Consider the following 16,340-nt stretch of genomic DNA (forward strand, 5'->3'; position numbering starts at 1 on the left):
GGCTTGACAAAGCCCTGGCTGGGATGATTTAGTTGGGAATTGGTCCCGCTTTGAGCAGGGGGTTGGACTAGATGACCTCCTGAGGTCCCTTCCTACCCTGATATTCTATGATTCTATGATCTCAGTGGTTGTTAAATTGATGGCAGTAGTAAAATCATAGTTGGAAGACTTGTAGTTTATCCTAATAATAATAAAAACATTAAAACTAACCTTAGTAGTATTCTGGACTGAAAAGTCTTATTAAGAACATATTATGTGTTATAAAGGAAGCTACTTAAATCTATCCTCGTTAGTTTACATATATGACCAGACAGACAGAATCACAAAGGAACTTAGTTGTGGTGAGGCTCAGCATTGTCACACCTAACTTTTAGGCACTAGAGTTGAAAAAGGATGTAGGTGTCTAAGTGCTACTTTCGGTACCTAAATCCCAGAATCAGGCACCACTGGGATTCACAAAACCCCTGCTCAGTGCCTCAAACTGCTTGGCATCTAAATTTTTGCAGTAAAGGTTCCCTAGGTGCCTATGTTTCGGCTATGAGCACATGCATGCTGCCCTATGCCAGGCACCTGGATGTCTAAGCCCCACTGTGATGCATGAACTGGGGGAAGATATGTGTTCCTCTGTCTAAATCACCTGCAGGTCCCAATTTGATAAGCATGATCCAACCTCACCAGCTCAATTGGGTCCCTATAGGCAAGTTTAGACAGAGCAGCCAAGAGGGAGGAAGCCCTCCCTCATAATTTTTATCCCAGTGGTTATGATACCCATCTCAAATGTGGGAAACGCCCGATTCAAGTTCCCTCATCCACCTGAGGTGAAGGAGGGATTTGAACAGGGACCTGCATTCTGAAGTGAGTGCCATAACCACTGGGCTATGGGACATTCTGATGTGGGGTCTCTTGGTCTCTCCTGTTGAAGTTGTTCTACTATAGATAGTAAATCAAAAATGTCTGTGGAGGAGGAAGACTGGATCCTGGTCTTCCTTCTCCCACGTGAGTGCTCATGAATGTTTGTGTTCTCTCTCTCTCAATCTCTCTCTCTCCCCACTCTCCACTCCTCTACTCCCTCCAATTATTTTCAAAGGCACAAATATCAGTTACGCACCTAACTCTCATTTTTGTCTCCCACTTGTATCTCTGTATCTCATTTCCTTATCTGTGAAATGAGGATAATAATATTTCCTTTCTCCCTTCCTTTGTCTGTCTTGTCTATATAGATTGCAAGTTTCTCAGGGCAGGGACTGACTGTTACTGTAGTGTGTTACAGTACTGTGTTATATAGGTGTTAGAGCACCTAGCACAATGGGGCCCCAATCTCAGTTAAGATCTTGAGATGCTACCATCATGATATAAATGATAAATACTCATGATAACTTGAATGAAAACACTATGCAAACTCTTAGCAGTGGTGGAGATCTAATTACAGCAGAGGAAAGCCCCCAGAAAGGAGAGCCACATCACAGGAGGCGGCAGCTGCTGCCCTGAGAGAAAGGAAGCTACCATGCAACATGCAGCTGCCAGAAGGTACCTTGCAGTGAGCAGATACCCTACATGCTGCCTTAACCTAGAGGGTAACCTTGGGACAATTGCAGGAGGGGATAGGAAGTGACCCAGGGAAGGCATCCTTAAGCGGCCCTGACTGTCAGATTACTGATAGTCCTCAAAGGACCCTCGTTTGGAGCCTGGTGGACTGGGAGAGTCCGGACTCCCTTACCACCCACTGCCTCTGCAAGTCATGGGCCTAAACCCCTGCCCAGTAGGTGATGCTCCCCTATCAACTACCCTCTGAGCGAGGACTGTCACACCATCATATTCCTTTATCTACTACACCTGTGTTTGTACATATCATTAAAATAAAGGAAAAGCACACCTATAGTAAATGAGACAGAAATCTTTATAAATTAGCTACAAGGTTCCTGTGTCACCAGGTTTAATGCTGTAACAATAGCAGCATGCCAGAAGTTCTATAAAAGTATTCTAATTACAGAAGAAACCCAAGGAAATCATTCAGAGCCTATCTGTGTTCCTCTAATAGTCTTCTTGTGTTTTTAATTAAAAAAAAAAAAAGCCTTTTTTTAAAGGCACATCCTGCGTTGTCAGTTTTGTGCAGCTCCCTCTCCTGTTCAGGCTGCATAATTCACAAGATGTAATAGGAGAAAGGGAATTTTGTGTAAATTATTTTTTACATTTTAAAATAACACAGTAGGGAGATTAGAAACTGGATGTCTTTCTGATTTGCTTTACCTTACAAAAGCAGAACAAGCCTAAAGTTTCCAATCTGTAATACTCCATGTTTTTAAAATTACAGGCCTGAGAGGTTTGTTTGGCATGAAATGAAAACCACTAACAAATTGCTAGTGGTAAAACATTGCATGAACATTGTTTCTTGCAAAATATTGGAAATAACTATTGTAGCATTACTCAACAGTTAGGCAACCTCTGTTTACTGTAAGTATTAGCTGCTTGAACAACGTGTACTACATACGTATATTCACTCCCTTTGGATCCAAACTCCTAAATGGTCACATGGACCATAAAAGCAAAACAAAAACTTAGCAAACAAGTCCTTTTTCTAACTGGCCTGATGTCTGTAGCTGGAAGGCACTGCTAACTTCCAAAGTCACTAAACAGAACCATGTTTATTTTTTAAAGTATACAAACAGTTCTAAAGGATACATCTCATTTAGAGGAAAAATATGATTTGGTTATGCTTGCTATTTGAGGCGTTCAGCCAAATTGTGCATGATGGTATGTATAAAGCCATCGTGCATTTATTTAGGTCCTCACAGGAAACAGTTAGACCTACTCCATGTGGAATGGCCCTACAACTCCTTCTGTGAGAATGCCACACATTTGAGGTTGGAAAAACATGTATGACCTCTCTTCCCTCAAGGCATAAAGTGAAGAATTTGAAGAAATTAAAGAATTCCCACATGAATGAAAGAATTCAGTGCAGTTCAGTGCAATGATAGGAGAAGATAAACTCACATGGCCTTTTACCCATTTACTTTATATAGGGCCTGATCTGGCAAGGTTCTGAGTGCCTCGGTTCCCACTGGTTTCTGTGGGAGTTCGGAATCCTCAGGGCTTCTCAGGAAGTGTTCAGAACTTACCAGGACAGGTTCCATATTTTCTCTGGTATAGTTCTATAGGAGCACATGGTAATTGGAAAGGGACATGATTTGTAACCACAAGTCCAAACTCCTCCAGATTTTCTTTTATTTATTCTTTATCTTTTGAGGGGGTCAGCGTGGAGGTGTGGAAGGTTTTCAGATTTGATTCCCCCCATTTCAAATCTGCTTCTACAGTTTTGGTTCCGGGTGGAATCTAAAACTAAAAGGGTCTATTTCCCAAATCCAGTGCTGTTGCAGCTCAAAATGCAGAGACATAGCAAGAACTGCACATCACTTGATTTTGAGGCAAAATCTTATGAGAATGGATCACAAGTTCTTGATGCCATCAAGCCTAAACACGAAGCATAACTATGGTTCATCTTGAATCTGAACCACAGCAAAAATCTAGCCTGGATTCCAACATGTCCTCTTTGGACCATCTGCCACTGCTGTATATAATGCTACTTCTATGCAACATCTGGAAAAATAATATTTCAATGTATTTCAAAGATACCAGGGGCCAAATTATTTTCTGAGTTTTACCAGTGAAACTGTGAACATAATTTAGTTCTTGTATAATAATTTAAATTAAATGCATTTCTCTTAATTTTGTTAATGTGTGTAAAATACCCCCTTACATACTGAAAACTTAATTGTCTATGATATGTTTGTCTTTCATAATTTGAACAAGTATTGCTTATTTCATTCTTTTTTGAGTGAAACTGAAATTAATATGGATCTTTTGGGTTACATTTGGATTCTGGTGATTCCTCCCTCATTTCCAAACTTTTAATTTTGACAAATACACTTGGAGAAGGGATTTCATAAAAATGTGCTTGACATTTTTTCCTTACTTTTTGATCAACTCTGCATGCATTCATCAATAAAAAGAAACCAGCTCTCAGAATAAAAGTTTGTTGTTTAACAACTTCCCTTGCTGCTGGGTGGCTTACTCTGCAACCTCAGTGCAGAAAATATTATAGGTCCTATATAAACATGGCTAGAATTCGTGAATTTTCTAGAAGGTAGGAAGTAATCCAATGGGTTTAAATTGTAAACTAAGGCACAGAATGTCTCACAATATATTCAGCAAATGATCATGCAAACTACAGTAAAATGGAGATGTGGGAATTGCATCTGGTTGAGAAATTACTGAATACTTAGAACCAGGGAACAAGAATACAGAAAATTGAGGGTTGGCAGGTGGGTGAATTCCCTACTAGACTAAACCAGATTGAAAGTAGGTCAGATTTTCCCTTTTGAGAATGAGGATAAGGAACATAACATGTGATCCATTATATTTAATTTTCTTCATTTCCATCTTCTCCCAGGAGCCTTACCGATTGAATATCTTGGGTTTTACAACTATGGCAATTATCTAAACTAATACTATAGAGTTACCTGCAATCATTGTCATTATACTTTAAGTATCTGTTAACATTTTTGTTAAGGGTCCCCTCCCCCCCCTTGATTTAAAATTTGGCTGCTAAAATTAGTTCCAGCTAAAACTTGGAACACGCACCCTCGGAGACAGGCTTTAGCGAAAATATGTCCTGGACGTGTCTGCAACGTTACTTGTGTAGCTCTTCTGCCAGGTGGTGTTGGCAGGAACAAAGGCTGGGATCAAATAGCTAGGGGTTCCTCTTAAGCGTAACAAAATACCACTGGCTCAAACTCTCTCCAAAAAAACCTGGGCTCACTAAATATCCTCCTTGGGTGCACTTAATAGGCAATACTTTCCCACTCACAAACACCGAGTCTGTGCATGAAACAAGAAACTTTGTATTAGGGGAAAAGGGAACAGCCGGCATCAACTTGGGAAAACACAACGACAACAGATCAACATTTATATTAAGAATAATATTATACTGGGGGTTGGGTGAAATCTAATTGAAGTGTGGGGGGGACATAATAGACACCCTTCATTCAGGATAAATGTAAAAAGCAATTAAGCTTCTTTATGGACTAGATAGCTGAAATAACAGGAGCCTCCACCAAAACACAAGCCATGCAGCCTGGGGGTTTTCCCTGTGGTCAGCATGAAAATGCATGGTATTACAGGCTGGGTATTCTTAAATGGAACTGTGACATTGCACTCCATACGTTTATGGAAATATGCTTATGAGTGTAAATATAATGTAATTTGAATATGCTTTATGCAAAAGATCTCTTGTAAGGTATTACAAGTTTATAATCTACTGAGTGTGTTCATCCTATTTGTATGAATGTATCTGCAGCTAGAAATGTGAAGTATTACTCTGAAGTCCTACTGTAACTATGCAAAGTGTGCGCCATTAATGGTGGCTTGAAATCTTAATAGCTCCTATTGACCAGGACAATTGGTTGCAAATGGCTGTTTACTTGTAAGCCTTCCTTAATTCCCACTTTTTATACATAATAAAATCACTTTTGTTTATTAATCAACCCAGAGTAAGTGATTAATACCTAGGGGAGCAAACAGCTATGCATATCTCTCTATCACTGTTACAGAGGGCGGATAATTTATGAGTTTACCCTCTATAAGCTTTATGCAGAGTAAAATGGATTTATTTGGGGTTTGGATCCCATTGGGAGCTAGGTGTCTGGGTGCTGGAGATAGGTGACTTGCTGAACTGTTTTTGGTTAAAGTCTGCAGCTTTGGGAGCATGGACCAGACCTGGTTCTGTGTTGCAGCAGACTAGCGCTTCTGGCTCAACAAGGCAGAGTTCTGGAGTCCCAAGCTGGTAGTGGAAAAAGGGCTCAGAGGTAATTCTGATATCACAATTTACAAAGGCTTTCATAATGTACTGTAGCAACCTGATGGGAGGAGGCTATTTAAACCACCTAAGTCTATCCACTACTGCACCTTTGATTCTATTAGAAGTGATGGTATTTTGTGCAAAAAAAATTGAATCTTGCTAACCCATATAGTGGTTTTGATACTAAAAAAAATTAACAAGTACAAGCAGCATTTTAAAAATGGAGGGCCAGATCCTCAGGTGGGGTAAACTGGCATAGCTCCACCAAAGTCAATTTATTGCATCAAATCCCCCAAAAATCATGTGGCTGGTTTACATTTATGTTTTTAAAACTCCGGGTGTCAGTCAAAAGGTTTCACATTTTCAAACTTCACTCTGCAACCTTGAGGGGTGGAAAGATACTTTTTATTAAAAAATGAAAGCTGAGATTCTCATGTTATCACATGCCTCCAGGAGCTCAGGCTTTAAGAAAAGCAATAAATATAAGACTCATAATAAAATCATAAGAGTTGCCAATGCTGCCAATGTAACTGAAATCTGAATCTGGTCCTCTCTATCATCCTTATATCTGAATTTCTTTGTTCCTAATTAGTCCAACTTTTAAATGATATATCATTTGTAAATTTCCTCTCTCTTTCTCTTATAACGGGTTCTCCCTTAAAATTCTTAATACAATCTCCTTGTCCTCACGGGATTTTAAATGTAAGCACTGTGCTCTTGTATCATGAAGCACTACCAATAGCACATGCATTTTTCTGGAGGGCTGAGGAGATGAAGGGGGTGAGAGTGGGAAGCTGTTTCATCTATAATGGATGACCACCATGTGAACACACACTCAGAATTCACTCCTAGGACTTCACTGCTCTTCAAACATTATTTGAGTAACTTCACAAGTGATAAACAGTGTTATAAGCAGGCAAAGCCAGCTAGATCACAGGCTATTACAGAATCCCAGTTATACCACAACAGCCTCAGAGGTTTGGCAGAGCAGTAGTACTTGTATATTACAACAACTGTGTTCTTCTAAAACAGATTTGCAGCAATTCCTCACTTCAGCGTAAGGTTCTGAGCGGGTAAGGTGATATTTACACCTATCAGTGATCCATTATTTTGCTTCTCAGTGACAGTCTAGCCTAGAAGTTGGCAACTGTTCAGAAGTGCTATGCCGAGTCTTCATTTATTCACTCTAATTTAAGGTTTCGCGTGCCAGGAATACATTTTAACATTTTTAGAAGGTCTCTTTCCATAAGTTTATAATATATAACTAAACAATTGTATGTAAAGTAAATAAGATTTTTAAAATGTTTAAGAATCTTCATTTGAAATTAAATTAAAATGCAGAGTCCCCCGCAGTGGTGGCCAGGACCCAGGCAGCGTGAGTGCCACCGAAAATCAGCTCACGTGCCGCCTTCGGCACTCGTGCCATAGGTTGACTACCCCTGGTCTAGCCGCTAATTTCATGAATCAGTCAGCAGTTGCCCTCCTCCCCAGCCAGTAATCACATAACCCCTGGCATGAAAGTAACACTAAAAAAGAGGTGCGTCAAGGTATTTTTCCCACTTTGAACTTTAGCGTCCAAAAAGTGGGGACCTGCATGTACCCTTCTAAGCTTAATTCCTAGCTTAGATGTGATAGCGCCGCCACCAGCCAAAATATAGTGTTCCCCCAAAACCTTCCCTGGGGAACCCAAGACCCAAACCTCTTGGGTCTTAAAACCAGGAGAATAACTCCCATCCTGTCCTCCAGATTTCCTTCTGGGTCACTGAGAGGCTACACTGATCCAAGCTCTTGATCTTCAAACAGAGAGAATTAACCTTCCCCACTCCTTTCCCCCACCATCCTGGTGAGTTCAGACCCAATCCCTTGGGTTAAAAGGAAAAAAATCAATCAGGTTCTAAAAAAGAAAGCTTTAATTAAAGAAAGAAAAAAGTAAAAATTATCTCTGTAAATCAGGATGGAAAATGTTTATAGGGTATTCAGCTCTTAATAGACTGACAGGTGCTTCCCCTACCCCCAGCCTGAAATTCAAGTTACAGCAAACAGAGGTAAAAATACTTCCAGCAAAATACACATTCACAAGTTAAGAAAACAAACATAAGACTAATCCGCCTTTTCTAGATAATACTTACTATTTTGACCATGAGAGACTGTTTCAGAAAGATTGGGGAAACCTGGGGTATACGTCTGGTCCCTCTTAGCCCCAAGAGCAAACAACGAACAAAACAAACAGCACAAACAAAGACTTCCCTCCACAGAGATTTGAAAGTATCTTGTCCTCGCATTGGTCCTCTGGTCAGGTGTCAGCCAGGTTCACTGAGCTTCTTAACCCTTTACAGGTAAAAGAGACTTTAACCCTTAACCATCTGTTTATGACAAGGTGTAAGACCTTTATCTAAGACCGTTCTACTGTCATTTCACTTGTGAGTTCTTTGTTCAAAATGAGCTTCCTTTTGAAATTATACAGTGTACATTTACTGCCTTTGCTTTAATTAGCTTCATCTTTAGACTTAATAGCAGGAACACAGGAACATTTAAAATACAGGGAAAAAAAGTGGTAATGTAGCTGTTACTGTTGGGTTGTTGTTGTTTTTTTAAACCAAAATTTGTGCCTTTCCCTCCCCAATCTGTTGAACACTGTTGTGCAAAGATCATAGAGCTGCTGATACACAAATTGTTGTCTATTTTATACAGTCAAGTCAGATGACTGATACGATGATTCCTGAAAGCCAAATTCTGCAATCAGGCTTTTAGCAACACTGACATCAGATGCTGCCAAAGACATTTGCCTCCTCTATTTTGAAATGACAGCTTGGTTCTGGGAGACAGCGAGAAGCCAGTTCTTTGTAAAAAAAAAATTCTGAAGCGTCCTACCAACTACAGATCACAAATTTTGCTGCTGATGCAAATCACAGGCCCCCAGGGACATGGCTAATACTGTCACCATTTTCTATTGCTTGCGAAATACTGCTACAGAGCTCATGTATACTGGATGTAGAAAGTGTTCCTGACATGGTGGTGAATCCCAGAGCCATCACTTATTATAGCACTCTGCATTTGATGAAGAATAAGGACTTGGGGAGGGGAGGTTGGGGTGTTCAAAGTCACAAAGGGCATTTAGGCATCTAATGCTCATTGCAAGTCAGTGGCAGTTGGGTGCCTAACTGCCCTCTATGCATTTAAAAAATCCCCCCCCCCAATTCTAAGAAATCATGACCACACACACGTTTTCTTTTGCAAACATTGTCGAGACTCAAAATCACGCAACCAAATAGGTGTACATAACAAATTAAAAGAGCTAAAATCAGGGTTGCTGAGACAGGTGGGGACAGGGGGGCATAGCCCCATCACTTTTTACAGTCATAAGGGTGAACGATGTGGGAGAGAGACAGAGAGGAGTGAGCAGGGGATGGGGTCTTGGGGGAAGAGGGGTACAAGTGCAGGGCCTCAGGGAGAAGGGGCAGTGCGAGAGGTGAGGCCACGATCTGGGCACCCGTGGCCCTCCACTTTTAGGGAGTTTTTGGCCCTCCTGGCAATAATCACTGTTGAATCAAGTTGTAATTTTCATTATCACTGGAGAAACTTTTGAACTAGCTGCAAGAGCTTGCAGGGGTAGACAGAACAGCTCTTCACTGCGTGTGTTCTCTCCAACAGGTCCTGGAAAGTACAGCTCATAAGCACACTATAGGACTCCATTCTTTCATGCCTTCCATTCAAAGTCCATATTAAACAACAAGGGGATCTCACAGAAGCATAGAAATGTAGGGCTGGAAGGGACCTTGAGAAGTTAGCAAGTTAGCACTGTGGCAGGACCAAATAAACCTAGACCATCTTTGATGGGTGTTTGTCCAACTGGTTCTTAAACACCTCCTGTGATGTGGGTTCCACAACTTCCCTTGGAAGTCTATTCCAATGCTTAATTACCCTTATAGTTGAAATGTTTTTCTTCATATCTAACCTACATCTCCCTTGCTGCAGATTAAGCCCATCACTTCTTGCCCTCCCTTCAGTGGATATGGACAACTGCTGAGCACAGTCCTCTTTTAACAGTCCTTAGCAGATTTGAAGACTTATCTTCTTCCTCAGTCTTCTCTTCTCCAGACTAAACAAACCCAGTTTTTTCAATCATTCTTCGTAGATGATGTTTTCTAGATTTTTAATATTTTTTGTTGCTCTCCTTTGAACTCTCTCCAATTTGTCCACATCTTTCCTATAGCAGAGTGCCCAGGACTGGACACAGTACTCCAGCTGAGGCCTCACCAGTGCAGAGTAGAGAGAGACAATTACCTCCCATCTAGTCCAACCCCTGCTCAAAGCAAGACCAAACCAGCTAAATTGTCCCAGCTAGGGCTTTGTCAAGCCGGGCTTAAAACCTCCAAGGTTGGAGATTTCACCACTGCCCTAGGTAACCAATCCAGTGCTTCACCAACTCCTAGTAAAATATTTTGCTAATATCCAACCTAGACCTCCCACTGCAACTGAGACCATTGCTCCTTGTTCTTTCATCTCCCATCATTGAGAACACCAAGCTCCATCCTCTTGGAACCCCGCTTCAGTTAGTTGAAGGCTGCTATCAAAGGCCACCCTCACTCTTCTCTTCTGCAGACTAAACAAGCCCAGTCCCTCAACCTCTCATTGTGAAGTCATGTGCCCTCACCCCTAAATCATTTTTGTTGCCCTCTGCTGGATTCTCTCCAATTGTCCACATCCTTCTGTAGTGGGCCTCAAAACTGGATGCAATACTCCAGATATGGCCTCACAAGTGCTGAATAATCACTTTATAGATTACAGGGTTGAAGGGACCTCGAGATCATCTAGTCCAACCCCCTGCTCAAAGCAGGACCAATCCCTAGACAGATTTTGCCCCAGACCTAAAATGGCCCCCTCAAGGACTGAATTCACAACTTGGGTTTGGCAGGCCAATGCTCAAACCACTGATCTATCCCTCCCTCAACCCACTTTCTATGATCTGCTGGCAATGCTCCTATAATGCAGCCAATATGCCGTTAGCCTCTTGGTAACAAGGGCACACTGCTGACTGATACCCAGCTCTCATCCACTGTAATCCCCAGTCCTTTTCTATGAACTGCTGCTTAGCCATTCAGTCCCCAGCCTGTAACGGTGCATGGGATTCTTCTGTCCTAAAGTGTAGGACACCTGTACTTGCCTCTTGTTGAACCTCACCAGATTCTTTTGACCCAATTCTCCATTGTCAGCACTCTGGACCCTTCTCTACTTGCAGTGTATCTACCTCTCCCCCGCAGCTTAGTTGTCATCGCGAACTTGCTGAGGGTGCAATCTATCCCATCGTCCAGATCATAATAAAGATCTTGAACAAAAATGGCCCTAGGACCAATCCCGGGGCACTCCGCTTCATACCATACTGGCTGCCACCTAGACATGGAGCCATTGATCAAGAAGTCAAGGAAAGTGTGGACCCTTACTGAATGAGGGAGTATGTGGAAAAAACTATGTACTCAATGTTTTTTTTTGCCTTGTCTTCACAAACAAGGTCAGGTCCCAGACTACTGCACTCAGCAGCACAGCATGAGGAGGAGGTGACCAGCCCTCTGTGGAGAAGAAGTGGTTCAAACTATTTAGAAAAGCGATGGCTGCACAGGTCCATGGGGCTGGATGCGCTGCATCTGAGGGTGCTAAAGGAGTTGGTGGGTGTGATTGCAGAGCCATTGGCCATTATCTTTGAAAACTCATGGTGAACGGGGAGGTCCCGGATGACTGGAAAAAGGGTAATGTAGTGCCCATCTTTAAAAAGAGGAAGAAGAGAATGTGGGAAACTACAGGCCACTCAGCCTCACCTCAATCCCTAGAAAAATCATGGAGCAGTCCTCAAGGAATCAATTCTGAAGCATCTAGAGAGAAAGTGAACAGGATTCACCAAGGGCAAGTCATGCTGACTAACCTAATTGCCTCTATGAGGAGATAACTGGTTGTGGATGAGGGGAAAGCAGTGGATCTGTTATTCCTTGACTTTAGCAAGCTTTTGATACGGTCCCCCAGTATTCTTTGCAGCAAGTTAAGAAGCATGGGCTGGATGAATGGACTATAAGGTGGACAGAAAGCTGGCTAGATCGTCGGGATCAATGGGTAGTGATCAATGCTCCATGTCTAGTTAGCAGCCAGTATCAAGCAGAGTGCCCCATGGGTTGGTCCTCGGGCTGGTTTTGTTCATACTTTTATTAATGTCTGGAGATGGCGTGGACTGCACCCTCAGCAAGTTTGCAGATGACACACACACGGGGAGTGGTAGATACGCTGGAGGGTAGAGATAGGATACAGAGGGGCCCAGACAAATTAGAAGATTGGGCCAAAAAGAACCTGATGGGGTTCAAAAAGGACAAGTGCAGAGTCCTGCATTACGAGGAGAATCCCATGCACTGCTACAGACTAAGGACCGAATGGCTAGGCAGCAGTTCTGCAGAAAGGACCTAGGGTTACGTGGACAAGAAGCTGTAAATGAGTCAACAGTGTTGCCCTGTTGCAGAAGGCTAATGGCATTTTGGCTGTATAAAGTAGGGGCATTGCCAGAAGATCGAGGACGTGATCTATCCTCTCTATCGACCATTGGTGAAGACCATTCTGGAGTACTTTGTCCAGTTTTGGCCCCACACTACAAGAAGGATGTGGAAAAATTGGAAAGTCCAGCAGATGGCAATAAAATCATTAGGGGCTGGAGCACATGACTTATGAGGAGGGCTTAGGGAACTGGGATTTTAGTCTGCAGAAGGAAGAATGAGGGAGATTTGATAGCTGCTATCAAATAGCTGCAGGGCGTCCAAGAGGATGGATCTAGACTGTTTTCTGGTATAGGGATAACAGAAATGGAGTAATGGTCTCAAGTTGCAGTGGGGAGTTTAGGTTGGATAGTAGGAAAACGTCTTCTCTAGGAAGGGTGGTGAAGCACTGGAATGGGTTACCTAGGGAGGTGGTGGAATCTCCTTCCTTAGAGGTTTTTAAGGTCAGGCTTGACAAAGCCCTGGCTGGGATGATTTAGTTGGGAATTGGTCCTGCTTTGAGCAGGGGGTTGGACTAGATGACCTCCTGAGGTCCCTTCCAACCCTAATATTCTATGATTCTATGATTCTTCCTCTGTGGGAGGACGCTTTCGCATGCCAGTCAGTGATAACTTCGGCAGGCACCATTGCAGTACATAGGCTAGCCGCATACCAGCCTGGATTGCTTCGGGATACCAGTAGCAGCTGGGCTTTCTGTGCCACTGTTACCTTCAGGAATATGAGATCAGCTAAAATCTCCATTGCCTGGAGATAACGCTTTCAGTATTCAGTACCATTGCCCTATACTTGTAGCTTTATGCAACCGAGCAATTCCTGCCTCATTTCCATCACTCCTGGAAGGCTGTGCTCACCATGGCTAGTGCTGTGAGTAGCGCTGTGCACAAGCATTATGAAGCAGAAGTGTCAATAAGCAGGTCTTGTTTAAAACTTTAGGGGAGCAAAGGAAGGGCATTCTTAAGTGTCACTTTCCCTTGGGACTATACTGACAGTGGTACCTCTGTGTGCTTTAGCTCTGGCTGCTGCTATTGCCCCCCATGGAGTGCCTGAGCCAGATAAGGTGGAGAAAGAAGAGGACTCAGGATGACATGTTCAGTGAAATCCTGCAAGCCTGTGCTGCATCAGACCATGAACAGAGGGCCTGGAGAATGACTATTGCAGACTGTATGGAGAAGGAAAAAGTGAACAATAGAAAGGCCAAGGAAAAGGAGAGTGAGATGCACCCAGAACATAATGGGGCTTCTGTGACAGCAAACACAGATGATTGTGGACCTACAAGTTCAACACCTCCAGGCTTGCCTCCCTTTTCAGTCCATGGAGAACTCCAGTGTAGCAACTCCTTACCCACACCCCAACATTCCCAGTGACATTAGGGGCTGCATCCCTACCCCTACCACTCAACACTGAGAGTCATAAGGACAACAGCTTCATGAGCACTGATCTGAGAGCGCCAGGGTTGATGTATGTGTAGCTAAAATGGACATGAATGTTTCTTCCCCTTCTTTAAGCTGTTCCATAAATTGTATAACTTGCATAGAATTTTTAAGTGTTTATGTTACTCAATAAAACTCTATTGTTTGGAAAGTAATTCATTTTTATTAGTTCTAAACATATGCTGCAGAATGTCTGGCAGTACTGAAAGCATCCATTTGGTTGCTATTTTACACTGTGACACAATTCTCAGGATCAGTGACAAACACAGTGTAATAATTATAAGTATACAGCAAACATCACAAAATTAATAGGTGCATTGTCAGTGTTATCTTCATAGATGTGCACCAAGCACCACACAATTCCTAACAGGTCCCCAAATTGCAGGGCCCTGTAAAGCACAGTCCATACCACATTACTGTGACTTGCTGTTAAAGTGCTCTTTCAAAGCCTCCATGAGCTTTATAACTCATGCTGAGCTCTTCCAATAGCCCTTGCATCTGGCTGTTCAAACTCAGACAGCTGGTCCACTTCTGCCTCCACCCCGGCAGCATCTTTTCCCCCTTTGCTTCACAAATATGAAGCAGTACACAGCAGGCACCTATAATCATTGGGATATTTTTCTCACTGAGATCCAGTCCAAATAACACCAGTGTCCCTTCAATACACCAAAAGCACATTCAACTGATATTCTGCGCCTGCTGAGCCAGTAGGTGAATCTTTCCGTTTTGTAGATGTACTCTGCGGCAAGGTGGTTTGATGCCAAAATAGGGATATGCATGCTATCCATCATCTCCCACCACTGTTCTGGAATCCCACTGCTGAAAATTCATTGCCAAGAATCACAGTCCTGCATAGTAGGAGGCAATTAATGGCCTTGAACACTGGCATGACAATGGCCCCCACCATGGATTTTCCAGCTCCAAATAATTTCGCACTGACAGGTAGCAATCTGATTTTGCACATTTTCACAGTGCAATCATCACTCGCTTCTCCATTATTAGTGAAGCTCTCATTCTGGTGACTTTCCACTAGAGGACTGGGTGAACTAAATACATATATCCAGGGATGTGACCTCATGCATCCAAAAGTTCTGCAGCCACTCCTTGTCATCCCAAGCCTGCATTACGATGTGATTCCACTAGTCAGTGCTCATTTCTTGGGCCCCAAAGAGACACTTCATTGTTTGCAGCTGATCCATGAATGCCACCAACAACCTTGAATTGGTTCTTGCCTTGTCCCACAGCAATCTTCCCTGCAGGAAATAGTCATGTTCCCCGGAGCTGTTCTTGCAGCTCTACAAATACCAGAGGATTGTGTTTCCTGTGCTAGCAATGCTCTTGACAGTAGTGCAGAGCTGTGCGAGCTCCATGCTTCTGTCAGAGATGGCCAACAGCAACAAGTCCTGTGTAAGTTAGTGGTATTTTCAGAATAGGCATGAAAACTATGGGGTAGAGATGCCATTATGGGGTGGAGAAAGTAGCATGATCGGAACTTGATACCACAGACCCGGTCACCCCTGCACAACTCATTTCTGCCCCATCATGCATTGCCAAAACTACTCAAAAGACCCTCCACTACACCGTGATGAGTTGCAGGGGTGGATTAAGGTTTCCTGGGACCTTGGGCCAGAGCAAGTGGGGGGGCCCCTCCCCATTCTTCTGCCTGCGGCTCTGCCCCCATTCCACTCCTGCTGCCTGTGGACCCGCCCACAGACCCACCCCTTTCTGCCCCTTTCCCGGGGGCGGGGCTGCACCTGTTCCACCCTGGATCCTCCCCCACATTCCACCCCTCACTGCAGGCCTGCAACCCTTTTGCTCCTTTCTGTCCCACCCCCACTGCAGCCCCAAGACCAGAGAAGCTCTGTTTCCATGCCACGGCCCTGAGGTCACAGCAGATATCAAGAGCTCCTTCAGTCCCATGACTGCGTTTGGGGTCCGGGTGCCGGGACTTCCCCTGCCACTCCCGTGCTTCTGCAAGGGACCAGGGTTGGGGCACTGGGCCTTCTTTCCCCTGCCCTCAACCCAGCGCTTCTGCCTAGTAGGATCTTTAAAAGTACCTAGGCTCCCATGAGAGTTAGGCACTTAGGTGCTTTTGAAAATCCCACTAGGTGTCTAATTATCTTTAAAATTCTGGCCCTTGGGCCTTGCAATCCTGAACAGAGCAATTCTTAAATACCTTTAAAAATCTTGTCCTTAGGGGACTAAATTTCATTGACTTTCAAAGAGACTTAAGTTCTTAAGGGGCACAAATCCTCAAAAATATTTAAGTGCCTAACACCTTGCCAACTGCTGAAGTAACTTTTGAAAATGAGACACAGAAGCTTTTGGAGATTTTACCCATCGTCTAGATTTGCCCTTCATTTCATCTCCCTCTCTATTTATTTTGTTTCTCTTAGCTAAAAAAACAGGAGATTTCTCTAGCAGGTCTCTACAGACCACCACTATGTGCTCTGTTGATGATGCATGATACAGCTCAGAACCACAGTTGCCAACTTTCACGTAGTAAATAAGCACCCTGACTTTCAC

This window comes from Chelonoidis abingdonii, chromosome 4 (assembly GCF_003597395.2).
Source record: "Chelonoidis abingdonii isolate Lonesome George chromosome 4, CheloAbing_2.0, whole genome shotgun sequence".
NCBI classification, from domain to species: domain Eukaryota; kingdom Metazoa; phylum Chordata; order Testudines; family Testudinidae; genus Chelonoidis; species Chelonoidis abingdonii.